The 19,731-nt window shown below is 54.2% G+C and overlaps 1 long non-coding RNA gene across 4 annotated transcripts in view; it reads right to left on the minus strand.

Moving 5' to 3' along the window:
- Window positions 1-14,820: 14,820 nt before the first annotated feature.
- LOC144298610 (uncharacterized) overlaps window positions 14,821-19,731 on the minus strand; it is a 34,047-nt gene continuing 29,136 nt past the window's right edge. For all 4 annotated transcript variants that reach the window (XR_013365555.1, XR_013365556.1, XR_013365557.1 and 1 more), the window contains one exon: window positions 14,821-18,223. This is a non-coding gene — a long non-coding RNA (uncharacterized LOC144298610). The remainder of the gene's footprint in view (window positions 18,224-19,731) is intronic.

Below are 19,731 nucleotides of genomic sequence, written 5' to 3' on the forward strand. Positions count from 1 at the left end.
AAGGCAAATCCCCAGGCACCAACGGGATTCCCCCCCCCGTGAGACCCCTCATTACCCAAGAAGCCCTCCACCAGACAAGGCCTCAGGGTAAAATATTTAAAACTGAGGCTTTCCTGCCAAGAACCCCTGGCCTCTGAGGTCTCTCGGCCATAGCCTGGGAATCCCTTCTCGAAATCCGGGCTCCACTCGGCCCTCCAGGGGCAGGGACCACTCTGCTGGTAGGAGTGGGGCTGTGAGCCGCGCGTGGCCGCTCACAACACCCGAGACGTGAGTATTTCAACAGGTCAACGATACGCAAAGCTGTTGGGATACCTCGCGTTCTTTTCGCCGTAGCAACTTCTCAAAATCTGGTGCGTGTTTTGCTCTGATCACGTGTTGCAATCTGGACGCCAAGTTCTCGACAGAAGTACTCGATGTGTATTGAGAGTTCATAAAATTTAAAGCCGAAAACACAGATACATGGCACCCAAGTTGCTCCCAACAAACTTCAAAGTTTTCCGATAAGCGAGTCAAGCGTTAGCTTTTAAATTCTCAGTCTTAATTAAGTAGAACGAGACATCTGTTCCTCAGTCACATGAGCCACATTTCAAGCGCTCGGAAGCCACGTGTGGCTGGTAGCGGCTGACGGCACCTGACAAAGACCGTCTCCTCCATCATCAGAGGAAGTTCTGCTTGCTGGGCAGAGCTGCTGAGAACGGTGCCCTGGGGGGCCCTGTGTAGACGCAGACCCCGACCAGCGGGGGCGGGGGGCGTCTAGGGTGCAGGGGGTCCGGCCCCATGGATCGCACTTGGGGTGGCGAAGCTATAAAGAGCAGGGACTCTGGACGCAGCCGGGTGTCCAGTTCCGGCTCTGCCTCCCACTAGGGCGGTCGACTCCCTTCGCTTCCCTGGGGCTCCTGCCCCACTGATTACCAGGCTTGGCCGGACCTCCATGGAGTTCTGTGAGCCTGTCAGGACACTACAGGGCTTGTGCGGGGGATGCTCAGGGACCTCTGTCTCCGTCAATGAGCAGCTGTAATCTCGTACAGCTCTTTTGCACAATAAACTGAAACTTGCCTCTTCGTACCTCACACCCTCCCACCTTCCTTCTGTTCTCCACAGCTAAGCGGAGACACGCAGATTGCCTGAGCCACACAGTTGGCCTTCAAACGGTTTAAAGCAACAATCCCATCTCCTTACTCTTCCCTTCCTGCACTCTAAACCATCGCACCCACTCTGTGTAGTACCATGGGAGGAGAAACCTCGTAAGCCGCTATCAGCCGTCCACACTTTAGTGAGAACTGGCTCATCAGCTTACTTTCCTCTGTAGGAGCGGGCAGGCAAACAAACAGTCCGACTACCCGGGAACAACTTACCTGAGGTTGTGGGGTAGCAGGACAGCAACAGAATTAGAAGGTTTACAGGCTCTGGCCATTTGCTGTGTGGACAGAGCAGGGAGCCTCCAGAACTGTACGGTTGGTCCTGATGAGCCCAGTCATCCCCAGCACCCTGCATGCAGAGGCAAATGGAAAGTCACGAGATTGTACCATGGACACCCCACATCCAGCCACCCCTCACCTTAGCCTTCTCTGCTCCAAACAGCCTTTCGCTTGGAGGGTAGATGACCCGCCTTGGGGTGAGGCGTGAGGATAGGGCAAGGGGTCCTTCTCCCCAGCTGCCTGAGACCAGACGCTTCCTAGGTGGCCTTTCTTCCCTAATATGCCCCCGAGGTCAGCTTCAGGGGCTTCCCATGTGCAGTCCCAAGGCCCCCTGCCCTTTCCCTGCTGTGCTACTGTCGCCCCATCCAGCTACTGGTCTGCCTCCCCCGACAGACTCCAAGACCCCCTGGGCCTCGGTTATTGTCCTCAGCGCTCACCACCCCGTTGTGACTCCCTTTCCCTTCAGAAGGGCATTGGAAGCCAGTCTGCAGGGAAAAATCCCTAAAAGAGGCCGTGTCTTTTCTGCTCGTCCCTCTATCCCCCTGGGCCAGTGTCTGGGATATTATGGGACCTTAATTCAGGCTTGTTGAGTGAATGAATGACATGACATGACAGCAGGTAGGATGGGACTGTGGGCACAGAATTTGGATTTCCCACTCTCACGTGGCTCTGCCAGCCCGAGGCTTCCCTGGGGTCTCTCCCGGGGATGCACGGCCCAGGGTGCCAGCACAGTGTTCAGGCACAGCCTCCAGGCTGCATCGGCCATGGAGGGTTACAAGACCCTAAACTGGGGACATGCCAAGTAACTGGGCCTGAAGGGTTCACCTGTCCAAACAGAGGTCTTCCTTTAGCCCAGGCTCCTGGGAGGAGGAGATCTCTAAGCCCTAGGGATGTCCTGATAGGGTGCCTGTGTTTACCTGGGAGTCTTGGGTCACGCCTGATGGTCTATGCTGATGACATGACTCACCGTGGGCACCTTGGCCCACCCAGTCTATCAGCCTGACCTCCAGAAGCGCTGGACGCCAAGGTCAGCCAATGGGCCGTGAATCATGTCTATATGGTCAGGCGCCCACAAAAACCCTGGGCCTGGGGGGTGTGGGGGAGCATCCTCACGGGCAGTGGCAGGTAGTGGCCAGCGGCCAGATCGTGGGTACTTTGCCTTCATTTATAAGGATTTCATTTCTTATAATGAGCATGGATTTCCATTGTAATCGCAAAAGAGCTTAGGCCATAAAAATATATAAAAATCGATTTAGAGGGAATAAATGTAACTTCATGTTCTTATTCGACCTCTCCACGGCTCACGAAACCTTGTGGGGAAGGCCCAGGAGGGGGATTACAAGGGGGGGGTCAGCTGGGGAGTGAGAGTGGGGCTGTGGGGAGAGGATGCTCTCCTGGTCAGGTGGCACATAGAATACAGCACAGATTCCCAAATGGGACAGACTTGTACTGAAAAAGTATCCGTTGTTTCTCTGAAATTCCGTGTCACCGGGCATGCTTTATTTGAGTTTGCTAACTGGCAGCCCTGTGTTGTGGCGACCTGGACCCCTTTGAGAGTTTGATAGAAACCCCAGGCTTTCTTCTGGAAAAGTGCCCGGGCCCCATTCTGCCAACAATTCCAGGGAATTCATGGAACCCTCTGAAAGCCTATCCAAGGATTTAGTTAGATCAGGGCTCAGCAAACTTTTTCTGCAAAGCTCCAGATAATAAATATCTTCAGCAAAAGCAGCCATAGCTGATACATACACACAGGCATGGCCATATGCCAATAAAACATTATGGGAAATTCAAATTTCAGTTCCCATAAATAATTTCTGTGTGTCAAGAAAAAAATCTTTTGATTTTTTTTCCCAGCCATTTAAAAAAATATAAACACCGTTCTCAGCTGGCAGGTCACAGTGTGCCTAAGCCCTGCTCCAGAGCCCCCGCCCGCCCCCCGGTGGGGTCTCCTCCTTGCCCCCGTGTCCACCCCATCCCACTGCTGCTGCTGCCCCCTTTCAAATGAGGCCTGAGCAGTTTGGGAGGTGGGTGTTTGTTTGTTTGTTTGTTTGTTTTAAGAAAACAGTTGTTGGGGAAGGAATAAAGGCAGGTCCCAAGTGGTCTTTCTGTGATGACTGAGTCACCGGCCCGCCCACAGCCTGGGCCCCTTGCTTCCGTGCTACCTGCAGGGAAGGAAAGGTTGAGTGACATGAGCAAAAGCCGGTCCACATGGCCCTTTGCAGCTAGTGGAAGAGGACCCTGTGGCCCACACGGCTCATAGGACGTTCTCGCAGGAAGTAGGGGAGGTGACAGACGGGCAGGGGGTCCGTCCGGCAGCACGGGAGGTCACAGGCGACTCTCCTTGTGATGCCAGGCCCTGCCCTCGGCACCAGCTAGGTCCCTGGGGATCCTACAACCTCCAACAGGGTGGTGGCTTTCTCGAGGTGTTCCGGAGCAGCAATTGAGTGGGCCACCCCTTCCGCCTGTCTCCTGTCACGCAGCCGTCCTGGAGATGTGGGCTGACTGGCTGCCCTTCTGGTGCAACGCCGTCCAGCCTGGTTAGCTGTGACACAGGCGCGTCCCAACCCCGACAGTGTGCGTGACTGGCCGCCGCAGGGGAGAAGCAGGCACTCGGTCGGCAGGGCGCTAGTGAGCACAGCACGGCGGCCCGAGTGTGGGGCCGCTCCACGGGAAGGTGAGCTGAACGGGCACAGACAGGTCTTCGTGGGGCTGGACGCTCTCCAGTCAGGGGGGAGTGTGTGCTGCGGGACCCGGTTCGCCCCGCAGCCCGGGGGCCTCGAACGCTGCTAGCCCAAGAGTGGGTGCTCAGCAAACGTCGGTCTGGGGTTGAGTGCTTCCAGCTCCCATTGCCCTTAGAAAGTCTAGGGGGCGGGATCCCTGGGTGGCACAGCGGTTTAGCGCCTGCCTTTAGCCCAGGGCGCGGTCCTGGAGACCCGGGATCGAATCCCACGTTGGGCTCCCAGTGCATGGAGCCTGCTTCTTCTTCTGCCTGTGTCTCTGCCTCTCTCTCTCTCTCTCTGTGACTATCATAAATAAATAAAAATTAAAAAAAAAAAAAAAGAAAAGAAAGTCTGGGGGATACCTGGGTGGCTCTGTGGTTTCGTGCCTGCCTTTGGCCCAGGGCACGATCCTGGAGTCCCGGGATCGAGTCCCACATCGGGCTCCCTGCATGGAGCTTGCTTCTCCCTCTGCCTGTGTCTCTCATGAATAAATAAATAAATACTTAAAAAAAAAAAAAAGTCTAGATGCTCCCCTTTTCTGGGGAACACACCTTGGAAGGTGATTGCTTCGTAATGCCCTTTCTCCATAAAATAAAAAGTGGCTAGCTCCGCTCTAATTTTATATATATATATATATATATATTTTTTTTTTTTTTACTGCTCTGCAAAATCTTGAATCCAACAACCAATCAGTCCAATGGCGTATTCATTGCCTGGAGAGGGGTATCCCTAGAGCACCTGAAAACTGCCCATAGTTACCCACCTCCTGTATATACTACAAAGGGGTTTTTGTGATACCGGATGTTTCTGCCTTGCTCTGCCAGCTTTGTAAAACAAGGCACTGCCAAGTATTTAATATTGATCTCTGGGAAGACACTGAGGACACTCGGGCTCAAGCCAACACGCATTAAAAGGCTGGTTTTCTCAAGGCTACACAGTGGAATCCACATGTTCGGCATCTGTTTTTGTCCCCCCCCCCCAAGCCCGCTGAAAGAGGCGCTGCAGGTGGGGTCGGCCTACCCCTCCCGGAGCCGCTGAAGGGATGGGGAATAGTGGAATCCATTATACCTGAATAAAACGGCTGAGGGAGACAGGAGAAGTGAGCTGGGTCTAAGGTACCTTGGGTAGCCAGGCAGGAGAATGAGTGGAGAACAGATGTGCTGAAATTTCATTAAGAGGGTCTTGAAAATCAACCTGTCAGGATTAGATGCTTGTTCTTTCCAAGTGGTTTCTGAATTTTCAAGGTTTTCTTTTTCTTTCTTTCTTTCTTTCTTTCTTTCTTTCTTTCTTTCTTTCTTCCTTTCTTTCTGGAAATAAATAATTCTATAGGTCCTTCTCCCCAATCAGTGGCCTATCTTTGAAATTAACCATTTCTCTGGCTCTCCCTCTGATTGGGATCATGTTCCTCCTCAGTCTTTCTGAAGTGCTATTGTGCCGGGTGTTATTCGCTTAGCCACACACAATGTAACTTCGAAATGTGATGGAAAAAAAATTAGCATTTCCAGTGAACTGGAAAGAATGCATCTGATTTCAAAATGTGTACTTAGAAAAGAAAAAGTGCACCCAAATTGATTCTACCAACTTGAGGGCTTATTCCGGCAAGCCAAACCTGAAATGCATTTTTGCAAAGGGACAACTTTTATTTATGATTCTTTAGAGGAAGGAAATATGAAGATCCAGGCACAGGGAGGGAGGGGGGAGCGGGGAAAAAAGCATCTTGAGGATTTAATATAGCTTGGATTAATCAAAGCGCCTGCTTTTAAGCTGTGTGCCCCCACAGAGGAGTGAATTAATGAGCGATTTTATGCAATGAATATATTTTTTTCTTTAATTATCTAGGTATTTCAGATGAGCATGCTTCTTCTGACTTGAATTCTCCAGATACTTCTCTGAAATTTTAGCTTCACTTTGCATGGATAATTACTGCCTCCAGTTGTTCGGAGAGCAAGTCTCGAGGAAGTGGAAACCTCTCTCGCCCCGGACCCTCATGCAAATCAAGCGGGTTGCTCGCCACTCAACCTCAACTATAGCCTGAATCCTTTGGAATGAAGAATCTGTTTTAGAATTATCCTTAGGCCGGTGTCTCCTAGGTTGGTTTGGGGGAACGGTTGTTGTTTTTATTTTTGGGTTTTTTTTTTTTTTTTTTTTAATAAGAGTGCAGACCTTGGACCCCACCCCAGGAGACTTAGAACCAGCAGGCCTGGGGGTGGGCCTGGGAGCCTGTATTTTCAAAGGTCTCCCAGCAGAGTGGCCAAGCCCTCCCCTCCCCCTACTCTCTCTCTCTCTCTCTCTCTCACACACACACACACACACACACACACACAGAAGACACAGAAGAAAGCCTTTGATGAGGCAGGTTAGCTTCTCCGCTGCCTGTAGACCCAAGGCTGATCCCAAAGGCTGAAGGTCTGTGAGCATCGAGAAGATGGGTGTCCTTTCCCACAGCACTAAGCTCAGCAGCAACGCAGACCCCCAGGAAGAGGGTGGGGGGTCCTGGAGACAAGCTGAGCGCGTGGTCGGTGTCGCCCCATTTGTAGGTTCCATGACTGTCCCAGCCTCCAGGAAAGGGGGGAGGGGACGAGGACACTGGGCGGTGGAATTCCCAGGCTGGGGCCTAAGCACTCAAGGTCAGTCTTATCTCTGCCTCGCAGCTTGACCCAAATGGACAGTCAGGTTTTGAGAAACAATAAGTGGGCACCGCCAAGAAGCCTGGAGCTATTGAAAGCCCTGGGCGGCAAATGTCGTTTGGAGGAAGGATTGCCCCTTCCTCTCGTAAAAACAATCCTGGATCTTACCTGAGCGTGGGGGCAGGGCAGCAGGGCTCAGGGGCAGGGCCAGAGGGCGCCTCGGAAGCCATGGCCCCCAGGCCACCCAGCCCAACCCCCATGGGCACCTGCCTGTCCTCCCCTGGGTCCCTCCCTGACCAAGCCCTCTTCTGAGGCCAGAGGAGGGAGGGAAGGGGGTGGTGCCCCACCTGATAGAAAAGTGCTAGATCAGTGGGAAGCCTGGGCCCTTCCGGCCCTCTCCCCTCGCAGCCAGCACCTCTGGGGTCTGCGGAGTCAGATCCCACCTTCACTCCTTCCCACCTTGCCCCACTTCCGAGGAACAGAGGGAGCCTACTTCTGACGCTGGCATCTCCTCTCCCCAACCCAGAATGTTTGGGAACCAGAAACCTCAAGTTCAGGAAAGTACAAGTGTGGCCTCTTCTTCCGGCCACCCCTCCCTCTGCCACATTTCCATTAGCACCAAAATCATAGCTGCCAGAGCCTCGGCGGCTTCCCGGCTTGGATAATTATTTTCTTCTTATTTCCATTCACATTCACCTGCAAACTTCATTAGACACTGGTGTATAAAACGGTCATGTCTCGGTACACGTGGCCAACCGGGCCCACGTCGTGCCGGGGCCTGCCTCCCAGCCCTCCCTCCCACGCCCTCTCCCCCTCCTGCGGGAACTAGGACGAAGTCATCCTGACCAGGGGCCTGCAGAAGGTGGCCTCCTCCCTCCCAGCAAATACCCTTCTGCTGCCTCTCTGCGCCCCCCGCCCCCTCAGCAGGTGTTGATCTGGGTTAAAGCGAGTGCTCTTGGTCTTCCCTTTCCCAAGCTCAAGCCTAAGTCAAAGTTGGACAGAAGGGTTGGCGGGGCTTTCCAGGAGAGAATAACCGCCAGAAAGGTGTGCAAAGGCCCACACAAGGCGGCCGTGCAGTAACCAGCTCCAAATGAGCAGACACTCTGGGCATCTTCAAGGTGAACGGGAGAGCGGCGGACCCAGGAAGCACGGCCTCCGAGTAGCAGTGACGGCGACACGTGGCCCTCGTCCCACTCTGCTAGAATTCAGGAGAAACCACCCTGTCCCTTCTCCACTGGAGCCCCTCCCCTGGGTCTCTGACATGTAACTCTGCTCCGCGGAGTAAATGGAAAGCTCACTGCAGGTGCCTATTTCTTCTCTTTTCTTGAGCCCATCGAGTCAGAGAGCCCAAGAGACCAGGCCACTGAACGGAAAGTCACTTTGCTGGGGGCGGGGGGGCGGGGATGCTGCACGGAGCCGCGTGCCCCAAAGTTCAGCCCACCACGTTTCCACGTCTGTGGCTTCTGCGTATCTGCTGGCTTAGCTATTGTGCCATTATTTACTTAACTTTGTTTTGCTCTTGCATTATTTAAATGAATTACTTGGAAGAGATGTTTTACGCTACACCACGGTGAATGGAAAAATCTGTATCACTCGCCACAAATAGGAAATACACATAAAAACAAGTCCATACTTATCAAACGTGGTAACAGCAACCCTCACCACCTCGCTTAGGGGCCCGGGACTAGGGGGACGAGGGTCCCGGAACACGACTAGAGGGTGTCGGTGGCCGGGTTACAATGTGGAAGACACCAAAGTATCACCAAAGAGTATTGGCAAAGCAAGAGAACTACTGCAGAGTTTGGAAAAATTCTGAGGGCCAGAGAGGGGCCTGGGTGTCCCCAAGGCGACACTCTTGCCTGTTTCACAGGAATTCACCATCCCTTCCCTATGGTGTGTTTTTCGTAACAAATTAGCACTGTGTGGGGTTTGTTTGTGTTTTTTTTTTTTTTTTTTTTTTTGTAAAGGGAATTTAATTTCATGTATTTATTTCTGAGCACTTATTTCTGGTTCTCAAAAACCAAAACATACAAAAGGGTGTGCGGGGAGGTGTCCCATGGCCTCCCTCCTCTCTCTCTCTGGCCTCTCCGCCCCCCCTCCTGGGAGCCAGCCAGACTAGGGACACACTAGGTATATACAAGCCAATGCATACGTGTATATTTTTTCCTTTTCTTATAAACACAGATGGTAGCATACTATAAACATTGTTCCCCACCGTGGCTTCAACAATGTGATGACGCATCTCCTCTCACTATACAATGAGCCTCCGGGTTCTGTTTTTAGCGCTACATGGTAATTCCATCGCAAGGGAGGAATGGGGTTTATTTAAGCAGCCCTCGATGGCAGGCATCTACGTTGTTGCCAGCCTGTTGCTGTTACCAACCACTCGGCAATGAATAAACCTGGGTATTCATCATCCCTGGCCTGGGCAGGGCATCGGAAGGAGAAGTTCCTGGCAGTGCAATTAGCAGGAGCCTTAGAACGTTGTTCGCACGTGTTTGTGATGTTCCTGTCCTCGTGGGACGGAGGGCTCCACCAAGGAGGTCAACGTCTGGGGACAGGAGCTCCAAAGAGCTGGTTCTATTTCCTCCAATTTAAGAACAGGCCTCTCCTAGTCTCCATCTTTGGGAAAAAAATGGAGAATTCCATTGAGACACACACACACACACACACACACACACACACCATTGGGTTCTCCATGAATTACGGATTTTTAAAAAGACAGGAAGGGAGGTGAGATATTGAATTTCCAAACTGGTTTTATCTTACTTAATTGAAAGTTCATCTTGCGCTTCGGATTTTGGCACAGGTGTGCAAAGTGGCCGCAGCAGCCCCGCTCCAGGCCCCCTCACGCTTAGGAGGTGGGTTTATGGGCTCCCCGAGAGACGCGGGCTCCTTCTGGGTGTCCCGCTGGTGGGGCTGCTGGAGCACGGCCTGCCCATGTGGCAGTATTTGCGGGATCACTGGTACCCCAGCCTCAGGCCCCGCCGTGGCCTCGTGGCCGTGGGACGTGTCCCAAAGACGCGGGGGCACCTGGATCTCTGGGTGCCCCCCCTCGTGAGGGGCTCCCCTGGGCCCGGTAGGCACAAAGGGAGACTTTTGAAGGCGGACACCAGAGGCAGTGACTCAGAAATACAGCCACACGTGGGGTCCTGGTTCAGGAGCCCGAACCACCTCTGGGGGTCCTCACGTTAGAGCACCACGTTAGAGCCCACACCGTGGTTCCGTGCAGGTCCCGATCTTGGCGCTCCCGTGTTAGACTGTTTGACCTCAACTAGGAGACACTTTGGGTTGTCACGACTTGGGCGAGGAGGGAACTATTCCTGTTCTGTGGGCAGAGGCCAGAGAGGCTGCTAAGTACCCTACACGTCCAGGATGCCTCCTGGCAGCGGTGCGTTACCCCACGCCAAATGTCAGTGACGCGCGGGTTGGCCCGGCCATGTGACACCATCAAAAATGGTCTGGGGACTCAACGCTGTCTTTGTTTGTTTGTTTGTTTTTAATTTTATTTGTTCATGAGAGACACAGAGAGAGGCAGAAACGTAGGCAGAGGGAGAAGCAGGCTCCATGCAGGGAGCCTGATGCGGGACTCGATCCCAGGACTTTGGGATCATGCCCTGGGCCAAAGGCAGACGCTCAACTGCTGAGCCACCCAGGTGTCCCTCAACACTGTCTTTGAAAGGTGGAAGAACCCGGTCCCCTCACCTGAAGGCAGGAAACGTGCTTGATGTCTCCACTCCCCCTTCTCTGTTTCCAGGTCTCTGGCACTTAGACCCTCACTGAGTCCCCCGTCTCCTCAAGTCTAGGCTGCAAACATGTACACATCAGCTCAGAGGGGAAATATATGAGAGAAGCAATATCTTCGTATTCTCAACAATTTTTCTCCTCTGAGCTCAGAGAGCTTTTCCAGGACAATGTTACTTTATATTCCTATAATATAATGCAAGAAGGGATTGCTCTTCTCACTCTCCAGATAGACATATTTCCCAGAGAGCTGTTCCTGACAGCTAGTTAGTGGGAGAACTGGATCAGAATCGATAAGTCATGAGTACCCCCCCTTTTTTTTTATTTTTACAAAATGAAAACAGTTCTTTTTTTTTCCTGATTATAAAAATGATACATGCACATTGTTCTTTAAAAAAAAATTCAAACGGTACAGAAAAACATAAGGAAGAAAAATAAAAAATTACCCAAATCCCTTCAGCAAGAGATATAAACAAATGTAGACGTTTTGGTGCCGATCCTTCCAGCCCTCTCTGCATGCGGGCGTGCATGTACTTTACCCACAACACCCTGCTGGCCGCTCCTGGGTCTCTCCACCTGCCCCTCACATTCTGGGCTCTGCTGCAAGGCCGTCCGGGGCATGGTAGGGTGCTCAGCAGCATCCCAGGCCTCTACCCATTAGATGCTCAGAGCATCTCCCCATCCCTGAACTCTGAGAACCCAAATGTCCCCCCAGAAGGAGGAGGCAAAACGGACCCTAGTTGAGAACCCCAGAGATAAATGGAATCATGATTCTACTGCTCTGTTTATACCCAATGTTTGGAGAGAGAGAAGGTGGGGGCGGAAAGAGTAAGGGTTTTGACTGTTGTGTCCCTTGGTATTTAGCATCAGAGTTGCGGGCAGGGGGCGGGGACCAGCTGTGATGTTTATGAGGTCAGAGCTGCAGGTAGATGACCTGACGTCTCCAGAAACAGGGACAGAGCGCCTGTGCCGGGAATGACCCCACGGGCCTGTCCGAAGTCCTTGCTTGGGTGGTGTCACCACGTGCCTGGCTCTGTGGCTCTGGTCGCAGGGACCCCAGGGCTGGAGGGAGGCTGGCCCCTCCTCAGGGACAAGGCCGGCTGCAGGGTTTCAGGGTGATTTATTCCAGGCACCGAGTCAAGAGGAGCAGCAAGGGGGCTGGTGCAGACAGCGTCGTGAGGTTCTGTTTGTGGGCTTTGTTTTTTAATTCAATTCTTTTGGAAAACAGATAAGCACACGTCTGCTTCAATCTAGTGTGCTAGGTTTTTTCTTTTCGTGTAAACTTTGGTTTCTTTTGAGCTTTAGATATTAAAAAAAAAAAAAGACAAATGTATGAGATCAGTTGGAGGTTTAAGCAAATTGGTTTATTCCATTGCCGGGGGAATTGGGGTGGATGAGTCACAGTCCTCCAGTTGTTGGATTTTTACAAAGTAGCGTATGGTTTCAATGCTGGTGCAAAGCCTCTGGCTCCTTGCTCTCCCCACCCCCACCCACACCCTTCCCCCACCTCTGCACGCACACCCCTGGGTCTCCCTCAAAATGCAGACTCCAGCACCCGCCCCTCACCCAGCCCAGTGGGACCAGGAGAGCTTGACTGCTTCCTAAAATGATCCCCACTACCTGAAACATCAGTGCACCCCCCAGCCTCGGGGTAACAACTGCAGTTCTTTCCAGGGCCCACAGGCCCTGCGTAGACCCTGGTTTTCTCCCAGGTGGCCCAACCTTCCTTGGGCCCCCCTGCTCCCATGGTTCCCTCCCACAGGGCCTTTGCACATGCAGTCTGCCCGTGCCAGGTAATGCCTCCCTGTCCTTTGGATCTCTGCCCCACAGCGCATCATCTGGGTCGGGACCAGCCCCCTCTGCTGCACGTCATCATTGGTGGCAGTTTGACACGTGTTTCTGTGATTATCCAATTAATCTCATTGGGCCATAAGCACCCTGATGGCTGAGGCACAGCCGATGAATATCTGAAGGAAGGAAGGCAAGAAGAAGGGAAGGCGGGAGGGGAGTCCCCTTCATCTTTAGAAGTGTGATTTTCTTTTTTTTTTTTTTTCTTTTTTTTTTTTTAACCTTCAACATCCCAGTCTTCCATATTCACGTGGCACCTGAGTATCAGCACTCTCTGCCCGCCTCTCCTCCCCTCCTGGGGACCGAGGTGAGCATCTCCCATTAGAGGATTGGGGAGACACATCCATTAAGCACCTGCGATGGCCGTCCGCTACCAGCCAGCGCGGGGGAGGGGGAATGACTCAGTGCCTCCCCGGCAGGAGTGACCAAATGGCCCGCTCCAGCCTTCCTGAGGAGCCGTCCTCCGCCCGTAATGGAGAAATTATGTGAGGCGTAATTTATAGTAAAAATCAAATGAACATTAATTCTGGTGAGTCACCCATGCAGAAAGGGCACCCGGCGGCTGTGGACGTGGGCTGCGGTGGAGGACGGCTAAATGTTCACTCAGAGACAGGGGACCGCAACGCACACTGTGGGTCCCAAAGTTTGGGGCGGCGGGTGGGCGCAGCAGCACAGGTCCACCGCACCTCGGGCTCCCGAGCTGGGAGGGCACTTGGCCAACGGCCAGTTAAGCTCCCCTATTCATAAAGGGGCCTCCAAGACCGCGGGAGATGCCAACCTGCCGCATGTCCTGCCCAAACCGCCTTCCCCAGCTGTGCCCATTGTGCGGCTTTGGGGCCCGCTCTGCACCGGAGGGCTGGCACTCCTCTCTCCTCCCTCTGCCAGCGCCCTCTCCCCGTTCAGGGGCTCCCATCACGGGCTCCCATCGACCGAGGGGTGACGCCTCCAGGCTTCTCGAAGGAACTTTCCCAAATGCAAGCCGGATTGTCAATGTGTCTAAAATGCTTCACGTGGCTCATCCCTGCCCTCTCAGTAAAATCCAAGCTGGGGCGGTGGGGTAGGTTGGGGGAGTCCTGAGGGTCAAGACCACCCCATGTGTTCCCCCTCCCCATCACGGGCACACACTTCCCTTCCGCCTGGCCAGCTGGCTACCTCCTCCGTGTCCGTGTCCGTGTCCGTGCCGCCTCCTTCAGGCAGCCCTCCCTGCTTCTCCTGGCCAAGCCCCTGTCACAGGGTCACAGGCTCTGAGCTCTACATGCACAGACCCATGTCCATCTTGTCCTCTTCTGCGTCCCTGCGGCATACGTCACTTCAGACTGCTGCGGGGAGGGATGGGTAGTGGCTGGCCCCAGAGAACTGGGTGGGGATGGCCGGGGGGGCACCTCTGCTTCCCTTCCCCTGCCCTTTCTGGACCTCTTCCCAGGAGGAGGATGGTGCTCAGGAAAGCCAAGTTGGGGGGTGCCCCACCACAGCCACCCCAGCCTTGGTCAGGGGACAGGGACCCCGTCATGACCCTGGCCTGGACCACAGGCATCACAGCTAGCTGTGAAGGAACAGGCCACAGATGGCTCCCATTCACAGGCAGGTGCCAATGCCCAGTACACAGGAACACCTTCTTTCTGAGAAGATGGTATCAGTCCCAATTCACCTGATTACAAGAACATTCTTCCTTTTGAGAAAGTGAAGAGAGTATCAGGGGAGTTTGGGGAGATACTTTGGGGCAGACAGGGCCCCTGCCCTGGACTTCCTTCCTCCAAGAGTGTGTTCTGGGTTTTCTTCAACTTGTGCAGACCGTGGCCTGCAGCTGGGAAGCCCAGGCCCCACTGACTCGGGGCCATGGGGAGAGCACCTGCCAGGCCCGAAGTGGTCATGGAGGCTCAGGAGTTCCAGCCCAAGGAGGCCTGGGCCTTTCCCGGGAGGTCCTGGTGCACACGCTGGAGTATTAGGGCTTCCGGGCAAGAGACCCCACCCACCCCCCTCCTGTGACCTACCTCGGGCTCAGCACCACCCCTCTGACCTACCCACTGCCCCGCTGGTCCCAGCCAGGGCCCCAGCTCTTCTCCCTCACCAGGTATCCGGGCCAACTTCCTCTCTCCTGTCCAGTCACCCCCACATAAGGGACCGTCCTCTCTTGTCTCTTCTTCCTGATGCTGGCTGTGCACCTGCTGGTGCCAGCGTCCTAGGACATGCAGGGACACCAGTGGGCAGAGTAGAGCAGCGCCCCCATACTGTGCAGCCTGCATTCAGGCAGAAGAGGAACCCCTTACACTGTAAATACACAATGCTGTGAGTCAGGGCACAGAAGAGAGATGAGGATGGGGGGTGACGGGGCATCCAGAGCCCACGTGGGTATGGGAGAGGGTGCGATTTTACTTTAGTTCTCTCTCTGTGGTGCTGACCTGCATCCAGGAAGGCCTGGTGCCTCAGTTTCTATTTCTCATGAGACTGGGCCACACGTGCCTATATTTTTAAAAAAAGCTTTTTATTTTAAAATCGTTTTAGATCTACAGAAAAGTTACCAAGAGAGTCCAGAGTTTCTGTGCACCCAGCACCCAGTTCCTACTATTGTTACATTGCTGGGCTAATTTGCCACGGTGACTGAGCCAATACTGATACATTATTAACTCAACTCCAGGTGTTACTCAGGTTTCACCAAAAGCCCTTTATTTTCTGTTGCAGGATCCATTCCTGGACACATTACATTTTACTGTTAGGTCTCCTCTTGGCTTGGAGTTTCTCGGATTTCCCTTGTTTTAACGACCTTGACCATCCTGAGGAGTGCTGGTAGGACGTCCCCAGGGTTGGGTTTATACTTGGATTATTGGGATGATGGGTTCAGGAGGCACTCTTGGACGTGGAGGCTACTCATCACGCCCTACCTGGGTCTGTGTTCCCGACCAACAGTCAATGGGAGAAGTGAACCTCGGCCCCGGCTGCTGTGCGGTGCTCCCCTCAGCCAAGGTTCTCCGCTGTGCTCTGGAAGCAAGACCCCGAGCATTGCCCAGACTGAAGGGGTGGGTAGTTGTGTCCCCGCTTCTAAAGGGGCTTTTATATGAATTCTTTGCAATTCTCCATACAAGAGATTTGTCTCTCACACGCATTCCTCTATTTATTCAGTTATCTACAACAGTGTAGACTGAATCCTAATCCCGGACTAGCCTGTGAGTTGAATGGTTCCACTCTGGGTCCCTGGGAGCACTCTGGGTGGCTCCTGTGTCCCTTGCCAGGCCCTCATTTTGGTTTTTGAGCACATCCTTACTTTCTGCCATGACTCTGGGCTCCAGGCTCATCACAGTCCTCGCCTCAGCCCAGGAAGAAGCTCTTGTAACAAGGAGGCTGGTTCCTTCCACCAGATACTGGCATCGGAGACCAAGTCTGAGGTGGGGCACGGCTGCGGCTGCTGGGGTGCCCCTGCTTCCAGGGCTTCCCAGGGCCCCGAGCAGAGCTGGGAAATCCGTCTGTGTATTGTGCACACGATGCACACTGATCTAGAGCTATTTCTGCAATGTCGGATCAAAGGCCCTCCAACACCAGGACCCGCGGAAGGGCACAGACTTCACATCTCAGCTACCCTGGGGCAGGAGGATCGAGTCCAGAGCAGACGGTATGTGAAACATTTTTTTGTCCTGATTTATTTCTTCCCATCAGGTCAAGGTAAAACTTAGGTAAGTCTCTTAACTGTAGTCTCCCAGTGGGGTGTGGGATCCCTCCCAGGACACCAGGTGATGTCTGGAGATGGGCAGAGGGGCGGCCACTGGCATCTGGTGGGGGCAGAGGCCCAGGGTGTGGCCAGCCTCAATATCAGTGATGTGGAAGGTGAAGCCCTGGGCCTGGACACAGGGTGGGGAGCGTGGGGTCCCCAGATTAAACCTGCAGCCTGTCCTCCTGCTCCGCCCGAGTGCAGGTACACAGAACACTAACATGCTACCTAATTCCTAGTTCTCCTGTATAGCCTTCCACTTCCCACGGAGGGAACGCCTCGAAGGGACTCCTGCTTCTCCTGTGCAGCTCGGCAGGGCCGGCGTGCCCACGGCTGAACAGGTGGCAGGGAGGAGGAGGCCACAGTGGGCAGAAGCCACGAGGAAGGAAGGCTGGCCTTGGCAAGGACGGGCGTGTGGTCTTCGCTGGGGACAGGAGGAAAAGCTATAGGCGAGAGAAGCAGGTGGTGGTTGGCATTACAGCTGTGCTGGCGATGGGGAGTGGGTGGGGGTGCCTGGCCCCAGAACCGGACCATTAGGCCCATTACCCACCCCCACCCCCCACCCTGAGACGCGGGCACCAGAGCTGCTGATGCTGAGCCTCCCCCGCAGCTGCACTCTGGGAGCAGAGGCCCTGTCCTTCGTTCCTCTCTCGGCCTCTCATAGTGCCCGCGGCCCGAGTGTCCCGAGCACTGTCAGGAAGCCGCCCGGCACTTGGGACACTCCTTAAATTGCCTTTTTCATGTCCCAAGGGTCTGACTTTTTCGGCGCGGTCCATCCAGCTGCCTGCTTCGTTCCAAGTGTGTGACAAAGACAGGCCCTGCCCTCGGGGGTTCAGTCTGGGGGTGGGGGGGAGCCAGGCATTAGGAAAGTAAGTTCTACGCTATGGTAAGTGCCACGGAGGAAGAGAGCCACCTGTGACCGTGGGAGAGGACGGGGGGGTACCCGGGCATCACGCTCCCTGCGGAGCCCCTAGAGCAGCAGCCACGAGCTCCAGGGAACCAGAGAAAAGACGAGGGAGCCATGGGTGCGAGGCGAGCAGGGAGGGCTCTATGGAGAACGAACAAAGAGATAGACGTCTACCCTACTCAAGCTCAGGTATTCGTTAGGCACCCACTGCACACCTTGGGAGAGGACCGGGCTGGTGAACATAGTAATCCTCAGGACAGCTCTGGCCCCCATCCCACAAGCTCTCGGACTAGAATAGGGGGCAGCAAACATTACCAGCAAAACGACAGGGATGATGGGGGCCGTGAGAGCTGGGTGGCAGGGGGCTCCCTGCAGGTGGGAAGCCAGGGTGAGAAAGACCCCTCTGGCCCCCAGGAGAGGAAGAGCAGGCCCAGGTGCAGGTCTTCAGGCAACTGTGGGCTGAACAGCGTGTGGAACATTTGGGGGCATTTGGGGGCAATGCTGGTGGTCAAGGCCAAGCTCAGAGGGTGGGCTGTACTGCAGGTAGCCACAGGAGGCTTGGGGCAGAACAACAGTAGGACAGGCCACCACGTGGGGGACTCGCTGGTTGGGGGGCAGGCTCCCCATGTCCCGCCTCCTGACAGTACAGCCCAGCCCGTGGGCGCAGCGCTCCTCCAGCCCTTCAGGAAAGCCTCCACCCAACCCTCTGAATCCAGCACAACAGGATTGGGGGGTGCCCTCCGGAAGAGCCCTTCATCTTCATTATCACCCCTCCTGGCCCGGCCCTGCACGGGGACCTCTGGTGGCCCCAGGTGGACAGAGACGGCACAGGACACCGGTGGCCCCTCTCTGCCCCCCAAGGGCTAATGCCACCACGAACCTCATGCACTCCACTCAAACATGCACATCGAAGCCTGCCTTCCGACCGCCCGCTCCCCATCCCAGTTCAAAGGCAGCACTGTTGACTTTGAAGAAACGGCCTTTGAACGTGGGTTTGCAGGGGCCTTGGCGGCAGGCTCTGAGCACCACGGAGAGGAACTTCATCACGGCTCTGTCTCGGCCTCACGCGCTGACAGCCGGCCTCAGCAGTTCATCTTCTGAAGGCTTCTCCCTGAAGGTTCTGTCGCCACCTTGATTTGAGCAGCGGGTGCGTGCTCACGACGCTGTTCTGTGCGGGGCCCCAGGAGAAGAGTCTATGAACAATGGCCTAACTTGAGGGTTGCCACCACGGCGAACCCCTGCCTCGTTCTGAACAAAAGCTGCAAATCAAAAAGGAGCTGTCAGTTCACTCCTGGGGAAGCAGGAGGCTGGTCCTTCCTGGTGGTGCAAAACCACGGGAGCGCAGCCTGCCCTCCGCCCTCAGCCCACCGTGTGCCCCGCGTCCTGCTCCAGGGCTCACCCCCACCGCTGACTTGGGTGGTTCTAGGCTGATGGCACTGGAGGGTGAGGAGTGTCAACGGGAGCCTGAACGTTCTGCCTAGAACATTCGCTGCGGCCGAGAGGAGATAGTGAGAAAATGACGACGGCAACCGGATCAGGAAGAGGACGTCTGAGTGGGACCTTCTCCTCGGGGGGGCAGAAGACCACAGACCTAACAGCCTGGCGCCCCAGACAAGCAGGTAGTGGGGAGACAGGCCCATGGCCACCCCAACCAAGGTCACTGCATTCCACATTTATTATGCAGCAGTACAAAGTGTTTGCTCTATGGATGTTCCGTTATTAATTTTTTTTTTTTTTTTAACAACAGATGGTCTGGAGTTCCCTGCTTTCACCTGATATGGCTTGGCAGTAAACTGGTACAGTAAATCCTCTCATTTCAGGAGGCTTTGGGTGGTGGGGTTGCCACTGTGAATTAATCAAGCCATCTTACAGAAGCCCGGTGGCGAACCCAAAGTGAGCTCTGACTCGGCGTCTGTAAGGGGCCACCGCCCGGCCTGTGCTCAAAGCTATAAATGACTCAACTCCCAACCGACATTTGCAGAGAACATGCCTTAGAAACCCTTAAGAATGGCTGGGTTCCGGTAGAAGGCAAAGATCAGTCTTTATCTCCTAAGACCTTGTTCACACAAATCTATGTTTTTAGTTGACCTTTCCTTCAGAGAGCAAAGGGTAAACGCCCATGGAGAAGAGTCTGAAGCATTAAGATGTCAAATCAAGGAGGTGGCATTAACAAGGCTCAATGGTGCTGGAGTTTCAAAGGGGACACTGTTGCTGGAGGTTCCAAGGACACCCGAGAGCAAATAGATTTGGGTTAGAAAGAAAGCAGAAAAGGGGAAGGGTTAACAGGATAAACAAAGCCAGACACACAGACACACATGCACACAACCCCCAAGGTCACATTCAGGGGGCTTTTCTACTTGATCTTTCCTCCAGTGGCCAGAAGAGCCATCAGAGCAACTTATATTTACAGGCAATCTCTAGACTATTGTCTCTTGTCAATCTGAGAGAGAAGCAGCAATGGTTTTGGAAACGTGGCCCCTTTTCTGATGAGAGAGAACGGGTGGTTCACGAAATCAGCCGCGAGCCACATTCTCCAAGGCCTTCCTGTGTGATGATCTTAGATCATCCACCCACAGTTGACTCCAGAGCCTCGGCCAGCCAAGAGCAAAGCACAAGGAGTCAAGATTTCAAGTCAAACCTTCTCTCAAATCTTTCTGGTTGGCAAGAGGAAGGAGACAGAACTTGGCGGGCCTGTTGATCTTTTCAAGCAGGGACAGAGGCTAGGGAACCCAAGAAGACACAAGGCAGTTGAATTCGTGGCCTCGTT

The sequence above is a fragment of the Canis aureus genome, chromosome 26 (genome assembly GCF_053574225.1).
Source record: "Canis aureus isolate CA01 chromosome 26, VMU_Caureus_v.1.0, whole genome shotgun sequence".
In the NCBI taxonomy this organism is placed as follows: domain Eukaryota; kingdom Metazoa; phylum Chordata; class Mammalia; order Carnivora; family Canidae; genus Canis; species Canis aureus.